Here is a 12,509-nt window from a genome sequence, read left to right on the forward strand (position 1 = left end):
TTAAGTTTCTTCTGGGTCACTGTTGTTTCTATGGTATGAAGAATGCAAAGTAGTCTCCCAGCACTTAATAATGATACTAAATGGTAGCACCAGACAATATATTCTATACAGAAAGAAATGGCAGTGTTTTTTCCTATTTGAACTAGTTATTGTTCCATGATATCAACAAACCAGGCCTGTGTTTCTTGGACTAAATTTATGTAAGGTGTTTCTTTTTAAACAGCAAAAAACTGGGAGCATTTTCCCTGCTGTTTTCTCAACAATCTCAAAGAGGACTCAGTGTACAGGGAAAGTGAATGCTTCATTGCTGCAGTTAAAGGCTTTTCACAGGTCAGCCCAGAAAAGAAAATGATTGAATTAGGGACAATAATGGCTCCTTTTTTTTTTCCCAGAAATATTGTTTGGATACAGTATAAACAATGCATTCTCAGCACTCGCTATTTTGGTTGTGGTATAAAGCTCTGCAAACAAATCCAGCCAGCGACAGCTTGTGAAGTTTGCCACCTACTGAGGAAAGCACAGCACAGCAGCACCAGAAAAAGGAGTTAAAAAACCCACTTCTGCTGAAGCTTTTATATAACATAGCCCTACTTAGTCTAAGGCCATTGTCTCTAGACAGCTGTCAGTGAACTGATTAAACAACACAAATATTCCTCCTCCTATTCTGTTACACACAGAAGCCTTAGAGACAGTGTTTAATCCTGATTGAGTCCAAGATTTTGTCTTACAAACAGACATGACAAGAAAAAAAGCCTTCCAGCTTCTGCAGGGAACATATAATTTCACAAAGATCCAAAGCTGAGATGTCCTAAGTCAAAAGCCTACAGCTAATAAAAAGTCACACTGTAGTAATTTCTAAAATTGTTAGCAATTTTCATTCTGCTCCCTGGACAGTAAATTCCAATGCTTGACCGTGCTTTCAATCTTTTTTTTTTTTTCATAATATTCAATCTAAATCTTCCTAGGCAAAACTTTAGGCAATTTCCTCATGTTTTATCACTTGGTACTAGGGAGATCAGACCAGCTCCCACCTCAATCCTTCTTTCAGGTAGTTGTAGACAGCAGTGAGGTTTCTCCTCAGCCTCCTCCAGACTAAACAGCCCCAGCTCCCTCAGCTGCTCCTCATAAGACTTGTTCTCCAGGCCTTTCACCAGCTTTGTTGCCCTTCTCTGGACATGCTCCAGCAACTTAATGTCTTTCTTGCAATGAGAGGCCCAAAACTGAACACAATATTCACTCCTGCTGTCAAAGAGCACCCCCAGGTCCTTTTCTGCCCGGCAACTTTCCAGCCACTCTTGCAGAAGTCTATAGCATTGCTTGGAGTTTTTGTGACCAAAATGCAAGACCTGACATTTTGCTTTGTTAAGGCTCATAAAAATGACCTTGGCCCATCAACCCAGCCTTCCCAGATCCCTTTCCAGAGCCTTTCTACACTCAAGCGCATCGACAATCCTGGCTTAGTGTTATCCGCAAACTTACTGAGGGTACACTCAATTCCCTCATCCAGACCATTGGCAAAGCTATTAAAGAGAAATGGCCTCAAAACTGACCCCTGAGGAACACCACATGTACCCAGCTGCTAATTGGATTTAACTCCATTCACCACCACTCTTTGAGTGTCATAGTTATTAATATGAATTATGAATCATTCATACTATTAATTATTATTTATTAATATTAAAATTATTGATATTTTAAGCAGTATACATACATATGCAGATTGTAGTGTACAATTGTGGATATAATCCCATAAACTGATACAGTTTAACAATTTTGAACCAAATTAGAAAAATACAAAACATTTATTCAGTAAGAGAATTAGGGTGCAATTTGATGCTTGTCCACCAAAGGACAACTTGGCAGGTACCTGGCAGCTGAATACAGCAGCAGGGCTAGGTGTCAGGGCACATACAACAAAAGAAACCTTTCAAAGAGACTTAAACTAATTTTTACTCACGGATTATGACTCTGGTCATAACTGGGCAGTGTTTTACAATCCACAGGTTACAACACCACGTCAGCTAAAGCATGGGGATTTTAAACAGAACTAAAACTGGTGTTAATCCTGTGAACACTGAAGAAGATACAATTTCACATGTGAAGGCTTGTTGCTAAACTGGTTGCTAAGCTGGTAGCCAAGATGGTTGCCACCAAGGCTCAGGGACTCAGCAGGGGCCGTGCTAAGCTCCAGAGGCAGTCCCTTCTAGACACAGGGAAGAAGCTTTCTCCTGCTGCTGCAGGACACAGCATGAGGGCTGTCAGAGACTGGTTCACCTGGAACAGAGTCTTTGGGAATTCCCTTGGTGCTGGCAGCACTATGAAGTTTGATGGAGGCTGTGGAGGAGCAGTTCCCCTCCTGAAGCAGCTAGAGAGCGGGGGGGTGGGCTGGGAGCAGCTTTCCCCCTGTCTCAGCTCAAATGAGCTGAGCATCACCGATTCCTCTCAGCAGCTGCTTTTTCCTGGGGCTTCTTCTGGGGCTGTGGCAGCTAAGTCACCCTGGCACTTGGGCTCTCAGGCATGTGGTGTGACGAGTAGCTCCTTCTCCCATGATATAGCAGCTGACACAGGAGCAGTGAGGTGCGGTTCTGGCTTTGTGAGCACTGAGTGCATGGGTGGCTTTGGCTCACAGGTCTGCAGATTTGTACTTGCAGCAGACACATTTAGGGATTCGGGCAAGTTCTCCCCAGTCTCCATCCCTTCACAGCACATTTAGGCAGGTTCTTCCTACTGGCAGGACTGGGGTACAACACCAAGCTGGCTGTGGTTTCAGTGCAGCTTATGCAAAGGACTCTTTTCTGGTTTCAAGGTAAAATGAGGCACGACGGCACTTACTGGGTGGCAAAGCTTCTCTCTGAACGAGGAGAATGCTGTGGGAGACAACATTATACAGTGTGCACAGCCTCTCCCACATTCACTAGGTGCGTCACCTGGATATAGAAGAAGAGGTTGGTCAAGCAGGACCTGCCTTTCGTGAACCCATGCTGGCTGGGCCTAATCACACCATTATCCTGCACTTGTCGTGTGAGCACACCCAAGATGAACTGCTCCAGAATATTCCCCAGCACTGAGGTCAGGCTGACAGGCCTGTAGATCCCCAGATCCTCCTTTCAGCCCTTTTTGTAGATCAGTGTCACGTTGGCAAGCCTCCAGTTTTCTGGCACCTCCTCTGTTAGCCAGGACTGCTGGTCGATGATGGAGAGCAGCTTTACAAGCTTCTCTGACAGCACCCTCAGCAATCTCAGGTGAATCCCATCTGGCCCCATTGACTTGGGAGTATTGAGGTGTCTTAACAGGTTGTTAACTGCTTCCTCCTGGGTTATGGGCAGTTGGTGCTGCTCTCCATCCCTATCAGGAAGTTCAATACTCTATGGATAGAGTCTGATTACTAAAGATGGAGACAAAGAAAGCATTAAGTACCTCAGTCTTTTCCTCATCCTTGATAGCAATGTTCCCCTCTGCATCCAACAAACAGTGGACATTCTCCTTGGCTTTCTTTTTGTTCTTATTGTATTTTTGAAAACAGAATCACACAGAATCACAGAATGTTAGGGGTTGGAATGGACCTCAAAAGACCATCCAATCCAACTCTCCTGCCAGAGCACCATCAGCTACAGTACATCACACAAGAACACATTCAGTTGGGTTTTGAATGTCTCCAGAGAAGAAGACTCTGCAACCTCTCTGGGCAGCCTGTTCCAGTGTTCTGTCACCCTCATGGTGAAAAAGAAAGTAATATAGCTTAAACTGTCTGAATTTCCAGAACATTAGCAATAAAAAAATAAATAAAAAACAATAAAAAATAATAAAAACCAAACCAATACATTATCTCTCAAACACGATAAGAAGTTCAATGCCCTTTGATCTGGCTTTCTTCAAAAGTTTATCATTTGCCATATCAGCAACCTACTGAGCTAAGAGATTGAAGAGACCTTTAAGCAAGCCTGAAGTATAAACAAACACTAGCTCAGATAATCAGTTTCTGTTTGATTGCCAGCTGGTTTTATAGCATAAAATGTTTTCCTGGTTCTTCTCCAATATCCAGAAACTGGTAGTTCAGGGTAGTTGTGGCTTCTTATTGATTTACTGGAACTGTCCCACAAGGCCTCTGGAACATCTTCTAAGAAGGTGCAGTCTTTTAACAGAAATCTTCAGAGGGCCTTTATGGCTCATACAGACATTAGATGAAGTTGAGATTTTGATGAGAAATATTTGAAAGCCATTTGAAAACAATTCACATTCCTGAATCACCACTAGCTTCTTACGCCTTAAAATTTTCACATTTCTGAATGAAACTGTCTCTAATGTCACCAGTTGCCAGCTGCCATGAAAAACATTTGTCCAGAAATATTTGAAAGATGATGGAGTTGGTTTCATTCTTAAAAACAATACTCTTTGAGCTAAACTGAGCTGAACAAGTTTTTGCTGATGGTGTCTCGTTTTCTAGTGCTTTAGGTACGTGGTGGTAGCCAACACAAGGTCCCTAAAAAAATCACGGATCACAGAATTGTCACAGTTGCAAGGGACCTCAAAGATCCAATTCCAACCCCTCTGCCATGGGCAGGGACATCTCACACTAGATCAGATTGCTCAGAGTCACATCCAGGCCTTAAAAACCTCCATGGATGGGGCTTCTACCACCTCCGTGGGCAACCTGTTCCTGTGCCTCACCACCCTCATGGTGAAGAATTTCTTCCTAACATCCAATCTGAATCCATCCACTTCTACTTTTGCTCTATTCCCCCTAGTCCTATCAGTATTTGACATCCTAAAAAGTCCCTCCCCAGCTTTCCTGTAGGCACCCTTAAGATACTGGAAGGCCACAATAAGGTGTCCTCAGAGCCTTCTCTTCTCCAGACTGAACAGCCCCAACTCTTTCAGTCTGTCTCCATAGGAGAGGTGCTCCAGCCCTCTGATCATCCTCGTGGCCCTTCTCTGGTCACGTTCCAGTACATCCATATCCCTCTTGTAATAGGAGCTCCAGAACTGGATGCAGTACTTCAGGTGGGGTCTCACCAGAGAGGAGCTGAGAGGGAAAATCACCTCCCTCAACCTGCTGGCTACACTTCTCTTGATGCAGCCCAGGATACAATTTGCATTCTGGACTGCAAGTGCACAATGATGGCTCTTGCCCACCAGCACCCCCAAATCTTTTTCTTCAGGGCTGCTCTCAAGCCAGTCACTACCCAGCCTACATTGATGCTTGGGATTGCCCCAACCCAAATGTCAGCACAGTGCTAGAGAGAAGGAAAAAAAAAACTACCCTAAGAAACCCTGCTAAATGGCACAGCAGCACTGTGTGAAACAATGGCACTACAGTGAACTCTTTGTTTCTTCACAAGATTCTGCAAGACACTTCTCAAGCCTCTTCAAAAACGTAAACCACTTAAGTGTTTTACAGTGCTGTGGTAGTAGCTGGTTATGGGAGACCAATTCATAAGATAGGTCACACCAAGCAGACTGGAATCTATTCGGATGTACTGAGTGGATAATGGTGGATAAAGTAAGTTACCAGCAGTATGCAAAGTGTTTCTTGTGAGATTCAGAGGGGCTACTGCCCCAGTCTGCTGCCATGCAATTTCGATAGCAGCATTCAGGTAGAAGAGGACACCTTAAATTCCACTTGAGTGTTCTCCCAGATATAGCTGGGAGTCTACAGCTGTATTTACCTAAACAACTTATTTTCTGAGAAACAATATTTTAAATTACCGTAATTGACAATATAATGGATTCACATGCAGGCAACTCCCACATATGCCTGCTGTAAACTGCCTTGACACATCAGTTGGGTTCTTGCATTCTGCAATCACCCTGTTATTATTTTTTGCCCTGCCTAGCTATATTGCAGCAGTAAATGGGAGTAACAAAGGCTAATACTAATCCTATCAATTTCTCACTCAAAAGTGTATTGGAAAATCTCTCTTTTTCTTTTTTCCTTCTATTTATGAGAACTCATTCAACATACTTTTACATATAAGAACAGAAATGTGTTACTTGTCCTTTTAGAATAAAAACACTATTGCAGTACTGGATTCATTCAGGATGCTTTTACTGCATGTTTATGAAAACGTCTTCCTTTTTTCCCTGTTTGAAGAGGGGGTTGATTCCCCTTCACAAGATTACTGTGACTTTTCAAATATAATGGATGGTAGTTTGTCAGCTTCATTGGTCACTCAGATCCCATGGGGTTAATCTTTTTGGGCCCCATGGACTGACATCTTCAGGTTCTTCAGATGACCTTGAGGCTCTGGCCAGCCTGATCTAGTGTGAGGTGTCCCTGCCCAGGGCAAGGGGGGTTGGAACTAGATGATCCTTGTGGTCCCTTCCAACCTTGACTGATTCTATGATTCTATGAATCTTATCTTCATTATAGTGCACGTATCTTCCTTTTCCCACTCCTGATTTTGCCTTATGGAAGTTGGGTGGTGTGGCTAGAGCCCTTGCTGGTGAAGACTAAGGCAAAGAAGTCACTGAGCACCTCAGCCTTCTCCGTGTCCCTTGTGACCAGGTCTCCATTTTCCTTTTGGGGAGGCCCTACATCTTCCCTAGCCTTCCTTTTGTTGCTAATTTACCTGAAGAAATTTTTCTTGTTCCCTTTTGTGTCCCTAGCCAATTTTAATTCTACCTCTGTTTTAGCTTTCCTAACAGGATCCCTGGCTGTTCAGACCACTTCTTTGTAATCCTCCCAGTTAGCCCGGTTAGTTCCTACAGACCCTCTTTTTTGTGCCCAAGTAAGTCCAGGAGCACCTTGTTCAACCATGCCAGTCTCCTGGCACTCTTGCCTGCCTTCTTCTTTCTTGGGATGCACTGCTCCTGGGCTTGGAGCAGATGGTCCTTGAATAACGACCAGCTTTCTGGGGCCACTCTTCCCACTAGGACTTTATCCCTTGACACTGCTATGCAGATCCCTGAAGAGGACAGAGTCTGCTCTTTTGAAATCCAGAGCAGTGAGCTTGCTTTGCATGCTCTTTGACACCTTGAAGATCTTAAATTCTACCATTTCATGGTTGTTGCAGCTAAGGCTGCTCTTGAATTTCACATTGCTCATCAGCCCTTCCTTGTTGGTGAGGAAAAGGTCCAGCATAGCACCATTTCTCATAGGTTTTTATCACTTGTAGGAGGAAAATGTCGTCAATGCACTGCAGGAGCCTCTTAGATTGTTGGTATCAGATATTAAGGTGGTTGAAATATCCCATGAGGACCACAACATGTGAACACGAAGCTGCTCCTATCTGTTTATAGAGTGTCTCATCCACTCTTCTTGGCCTGCAGTAGACCCCACTATGATGTCACTTTCCCTTGCCCTCCCTTTAACCCTCACCCATAAGCTGTCACCTCTTTTATCTATTCCCAAGTGGAGCTCCAAAAACTCCAGTTGGTCACTGATGTAAAAGGAAACACTCCCTACTCTTCTCCCCTGCCTGTCTTTCCTGAAGAGCTTGTAACCATCTATTCCTGTGCTTCAGTCATGAGAGTCATGCCTCCCATGTCTCAGTGATGCCAATGACATCACAGCCCTGTAGGCATGTGCTCCTCAGTAGCTTTTCTGGCTTATTCCCCATGCTGCTGGTGTTAGCGTAGAGACATTTAAGCTGAGGCTCCACTGAAGGTGATTTACAGACTGGAGTTCCCTTATCCTGTGCTATAGGTGCTCTCTTCCCAGCCTGTAGTCCAACTCCAGGCCCAACATGCCTATTAGCATCACTGGCCTTGATGTGGGATGGATTGAGGATTCTCTCCCTCAGCAACCCTAGGTTAAAGCCCTCCTCACTAGATTGTGGGCCTTCACAAAAGGAATAGCAATGAAGAATGGAGTTTTCCCAGTTATTTCTGAAATTAATATCCCTGCTCTTTCTAGGGTGTTGTTTTGTTTTGTTTTAATGTACACCTAAAATAGGTAACACAGGTGATATGTTACCACTGTTCATAATTGTATTTGCCCCCCACCCCCTGCAAAGAACAAAAGGCTTAATAGACAGAACTGTTCAACAAAATTGAACACTCACAGTGCAAGGTCCACCACTTTACTAAGTGGCACAGAAGAATATCCACTGGAGATGTTTAGACAATCAAAGATGTAATTTGAATCTCATTAGATTGCATGACTCCAGAAATTCCAGAGATACTAATGCAGTAACTTTTTACTTAGCATGCAATCAGCTTGTAACAGAATGAGAAGCTAGATTACATGGCTCTTTTTCAGATTTCTGTAAAATTGTCCATTAACATAAGCTATTAAAATCTCAGTTTTAAGAAAACCAGCCACAGCATGTTCTGTCAGTTGTTTCATATTCACTAGATGCTAAAATATATGGATTGTCATTGGCCTCCAGAGTACAATTAATTTTAGGTAGAATCCTGTTTAACTGTTCAGCTTCTATACATACTCTGAACTTCTTGTAACACGTTTCCAGTTTCAGCCCTCTTCCTTTTCTTTCAGTTCACAGGAATCCGATTTGAAGCAGCCACAACCTCAAAGATTCATTATGCAATAGACATGATTATCCTATTATTTGCATTATTGAGTGGGATAAAGTAAATTGTTGCAACAGAATATGGGCAGTCTAGTAAAATACAGGCAAAATACAAGGGGAGAACTTTCAGCTTGGGTTGTAGAAAGAAAGAGATGTTTAAAATTACTTGTATTATACACAAAATAAGTAGGTCTTTTTCTTGCAATTCACCTTCTATCCATGTGTACAAAACAATGAATAGCAGATGAAAAAGCATCTAACATTTTCTCCTTGTCAACAACAATGGTATGATTTTAAAGTTCCTGTGTATAAAAAAGAAGCACAAATTTATCTGATGCAATTATATTCATGTGACCAGAATTTAGAAGGAGATCAAAGGCAAGCACCTACTCAAAATAAGGCATGCACATTCTAAACCACATATAATTTTATACCACAGCTGGATTCCTTTGAAGGACATTTTTTAAGTACATTCAGTAATGAATGCAATACAGAACCTCTCTTAGATAAATAATCAAGGTGGGTGGGGTGTTTTGGATGGAAGTTTTCCACCTGTACCTCAGCATATTTAGACATTGGATTTTGGATGGACATAAGTTCCATCCCTTTGAGTAAAACTGTATAAAAATAAAATCATACTTGAATTCATACTTCCCTTTTCTCTATATGATGTTTAACTCTGAAGATCTTCTAATGCTCTGAAACACGTTAAGCCATATAATGAGCATTAACCTAATTTTATGTATCTCTCCACCTGATTTTACATACTGAAGTGAGAGCAGGTCATTCAAGCACCTAAAAAAATGTTATTTTAATATAGTCTTAGACCCAATTTACAATAAGAAAATTAATCTTTGAGACCCACATTTACATGCTCAAATATATTAAGGATATTAACCTCTTAAGTGGAATTTCAGTAAAACCTTGATTTTGTCACACAGTGGCAAACCATCACATTTCACCCCATCACTTCAGATGAGGTAGGTACTGCATCTGGTCCACTCAGCCTGGATGCTCTAACTACAGTTTTTATGGTACAAAAGCATGGCATAGACAATGGACACCTCCTATTACTAATGCATTTGACAGTATTAACTCTCTAAATGTGTGACTAAACTTAGAAAGGTATTCCAAGCTCTAACTACTACCTGACAGGTGCTTCCTGCATGCTTTACACACCTACAAAAGGGAGAATACTTGAGTTTGCATTAATTAAATACTGAACCTCTTAGGCTCTATTTTTTCCAGAGATTACTCTTCTACAAACTGGAAAGTTCAGAGCTGCAATGTTTATATTTCTTTATAAAGTTATCTTGACAGTCATCTTGCAGTAAATTATAAGAGCAGATTTTAAGAACTCCCAAAACAAACAAACAACAATAAAAGACCAATGCACCACAAAGAAACTGGAACTAAGGTCCCAGAACCACTGAAACCCTTCCCCCAGCTGGAATAGAGAGTGTCCAAGTCTGGAGCTGATCAGGTAACTATAGCTTAGACTTACAAATCTAACATAACTTCTGCAAAATGCTTGCAGGAATGTAGGTGTAGCTCCTACTTTTGTGTAGGAGCTTCTTTTCCTTCTTCTATTCAATGTACTTCAATACTTTGCAAGCATTCTCATCCAGCTACAAAGGTTTTATTGTGGACTATGCTATGTCTAATAATTAAGAGTTAATTAGGATGTTACAGACAGCAGCAAGCATACAGAAGCATCTCCAGTCTTTTACCTGTCCGTAAGCTGTTACCTACAATCTCTGTTCTTATGATAACCATAACCAACATTCTTACCATTCAAACCATGATAACTAAGTAAACCTATTTGCCAGGAAGCACCAGGTAAAAATACCTGCAACTATTATTAACCATGCTATGTTAAAAAAATAACTTTGAACATTCACATTTCTAAAACCAAGTCCTTACTCCCTGTTTTTGATGTTGAGATTTTAAAATAATCCTAGGAGTGTATCATGTCTAGGTCCCACTGAATTTAAGGACATGACTGATAACAGCATGAGTTACTAACCACTTCTGTATTTCATGTAATTTAAAAGTATTATTTGATCTCTGGTGAGAAATTAAGGCTAAAGTATTTTATTTTACAATTGTTATCTACATTTTATGGGACCCTTTATTCTCTCCTAGATCTTAAAACTTTCTAACAACCTGTTGTGGTTTGAAGGAGGAACTTTTGTCGAGTTCCTAACTGCAAGAACAAGAATAGGAACTTTCTGGACATCTTTGAATAAAAAGGTAAATAAATTGCCATTGGATGCAAAATAATAACTGCTTTGTCTACATCAGTCCATTGGCTTTGTTGACTAAGATAAAAATTAGTTGCATAAACTATTCTCTCTTTCACTTCTCTTTTGTGCTTGAATGGCTTGCTCCCTTATCTCTCTTCCCTGTCCTTCAGCTGGCATACGCTGTCTGTGAGGAACCGAGAAGGGTGGAAGAGGGAGGGGAAAGGGGAGGTTGCTAGTAGCCCCCTGGACTGCCCAGAGATGTCTGGGAGCAAGAGGGGATCCTTGTGTTGTTTCTAAATTGTAAATATATGTATGTGTATATATATATTTTGTACATATTCATTGCATTTTATATTTCTAGATTTTGCTTGTTTTGTAAATATGGCTTCATTCTGCTTTCAAACCAGCTGAGCTAGTCTGGTGATTTATTTTGGTGGTAACTTTCCAAATTTATTAGGGGGTAATGTTAACCGACCACACAACCTCTCAGCCTAGACAGGGGCTATAAAAAGAGCTGTATGCTGCAGACATTATGTTTAAATTTGAGATCAGGGCTTTTTTTGCTGATATTGTTGTAATAAAACCCAGCTGAACGTTCCTTATACACAACCAGAATACAGTGCTAAATTCAGCACTTGGTAGCATAAGCATAAAATGTGATTTATTTCTCAGAAGTTCCACTGCATCACAATGAACATTTCTGCTTGTTCTTAAAACCGGAACATACTTCATCATCTCTCATCTTATGATTTTGGCTTTATTCAAGCACCAGACATGAACATGTGCAAGTCTCAAGAGTTTAGAAGCAAATAAACCGCACCACCAGTGTAACTATAAACATTCTTTGTTGAACTATGCAGTATAAGAATACACAGAAACAAAAGGACATTAAACATTGAGATTGATAATAAAATAATAGCCTATGTTGGATTTGTCACAAGAAATTAATTATTTCATACATTGGTTGGCAAGTTTTAGAAACATAACAAGACCTGATCACTATACATTTTGCTGGCCAGAAAGTACAAAATACAGCTGTTACCCAAGATTATTAGAACAGACATTGAACAATCTTTAATTAACTTTACATATTAAAATATGTATTTTCTTTCCATTTCTGTTAAAAACTGGTGAGCTAGGATTTAAAAACCATAATACAACAACCTTTCACCAACAGACTGAACATTCAAATGATATGAACAAAGAAAATTTTGGTAGCATTTTCTAAGTAGACAATTCTTAATCAAAGAGCTTTGTCTTAGAACCAGGCTACTTTATTATTCTTCACCTTCTAGAAATATACATCTATTATCTGAAAGATCAGAACAACCTTCTTTCATAACATAACTATGTAAGTTTAGCCCTGCTTGCTTAAACTAAGGACTTAGCTTTGCTGTTGTATATATTATAATTATTACTATCAATGGCAGTTATGGCGTCATAGGCAAATGCTCAGCTCTGCTCAAAGGTTCAGCACATTACTGAAAATTCCCATGGGACACAAGCAAAGGTGAAGATTCTAAAGAGTAGTAAGACTAAATTAGAGTTGTATTTAAGGCTCAGTACATTATACAGCAGGTAGAAATGAAAAAACAAAAAAAGCAACAGACTTCTCATCTGAACTCTTTGCCACGAATCACTTATCTTAAACATAACATGGTAAATGGTACTGCACCAATGATGCATTGTATCAGGATGACACACACTACTTCTGCAGCATTTGGAAAACAAAGCATCCCTACAGCTCTACTGAGATCTACCTTAAGTGAAGGATTACAAATCACTCTCAAAC

Source organism: Indicator indicator, chromosome Z (assembly GCF_027791375.1).
Source record: "Indicator indicator isolate 239-I01 chromosome Z, UM_Iind_1.1, whole genome shotgun sequence".
Taxonomy (NCBI): Eukaryota; Metazoa; Chordata; class Aves; order Piciformes; family Indicatoridae; genus Indicator; species Indicator indicator.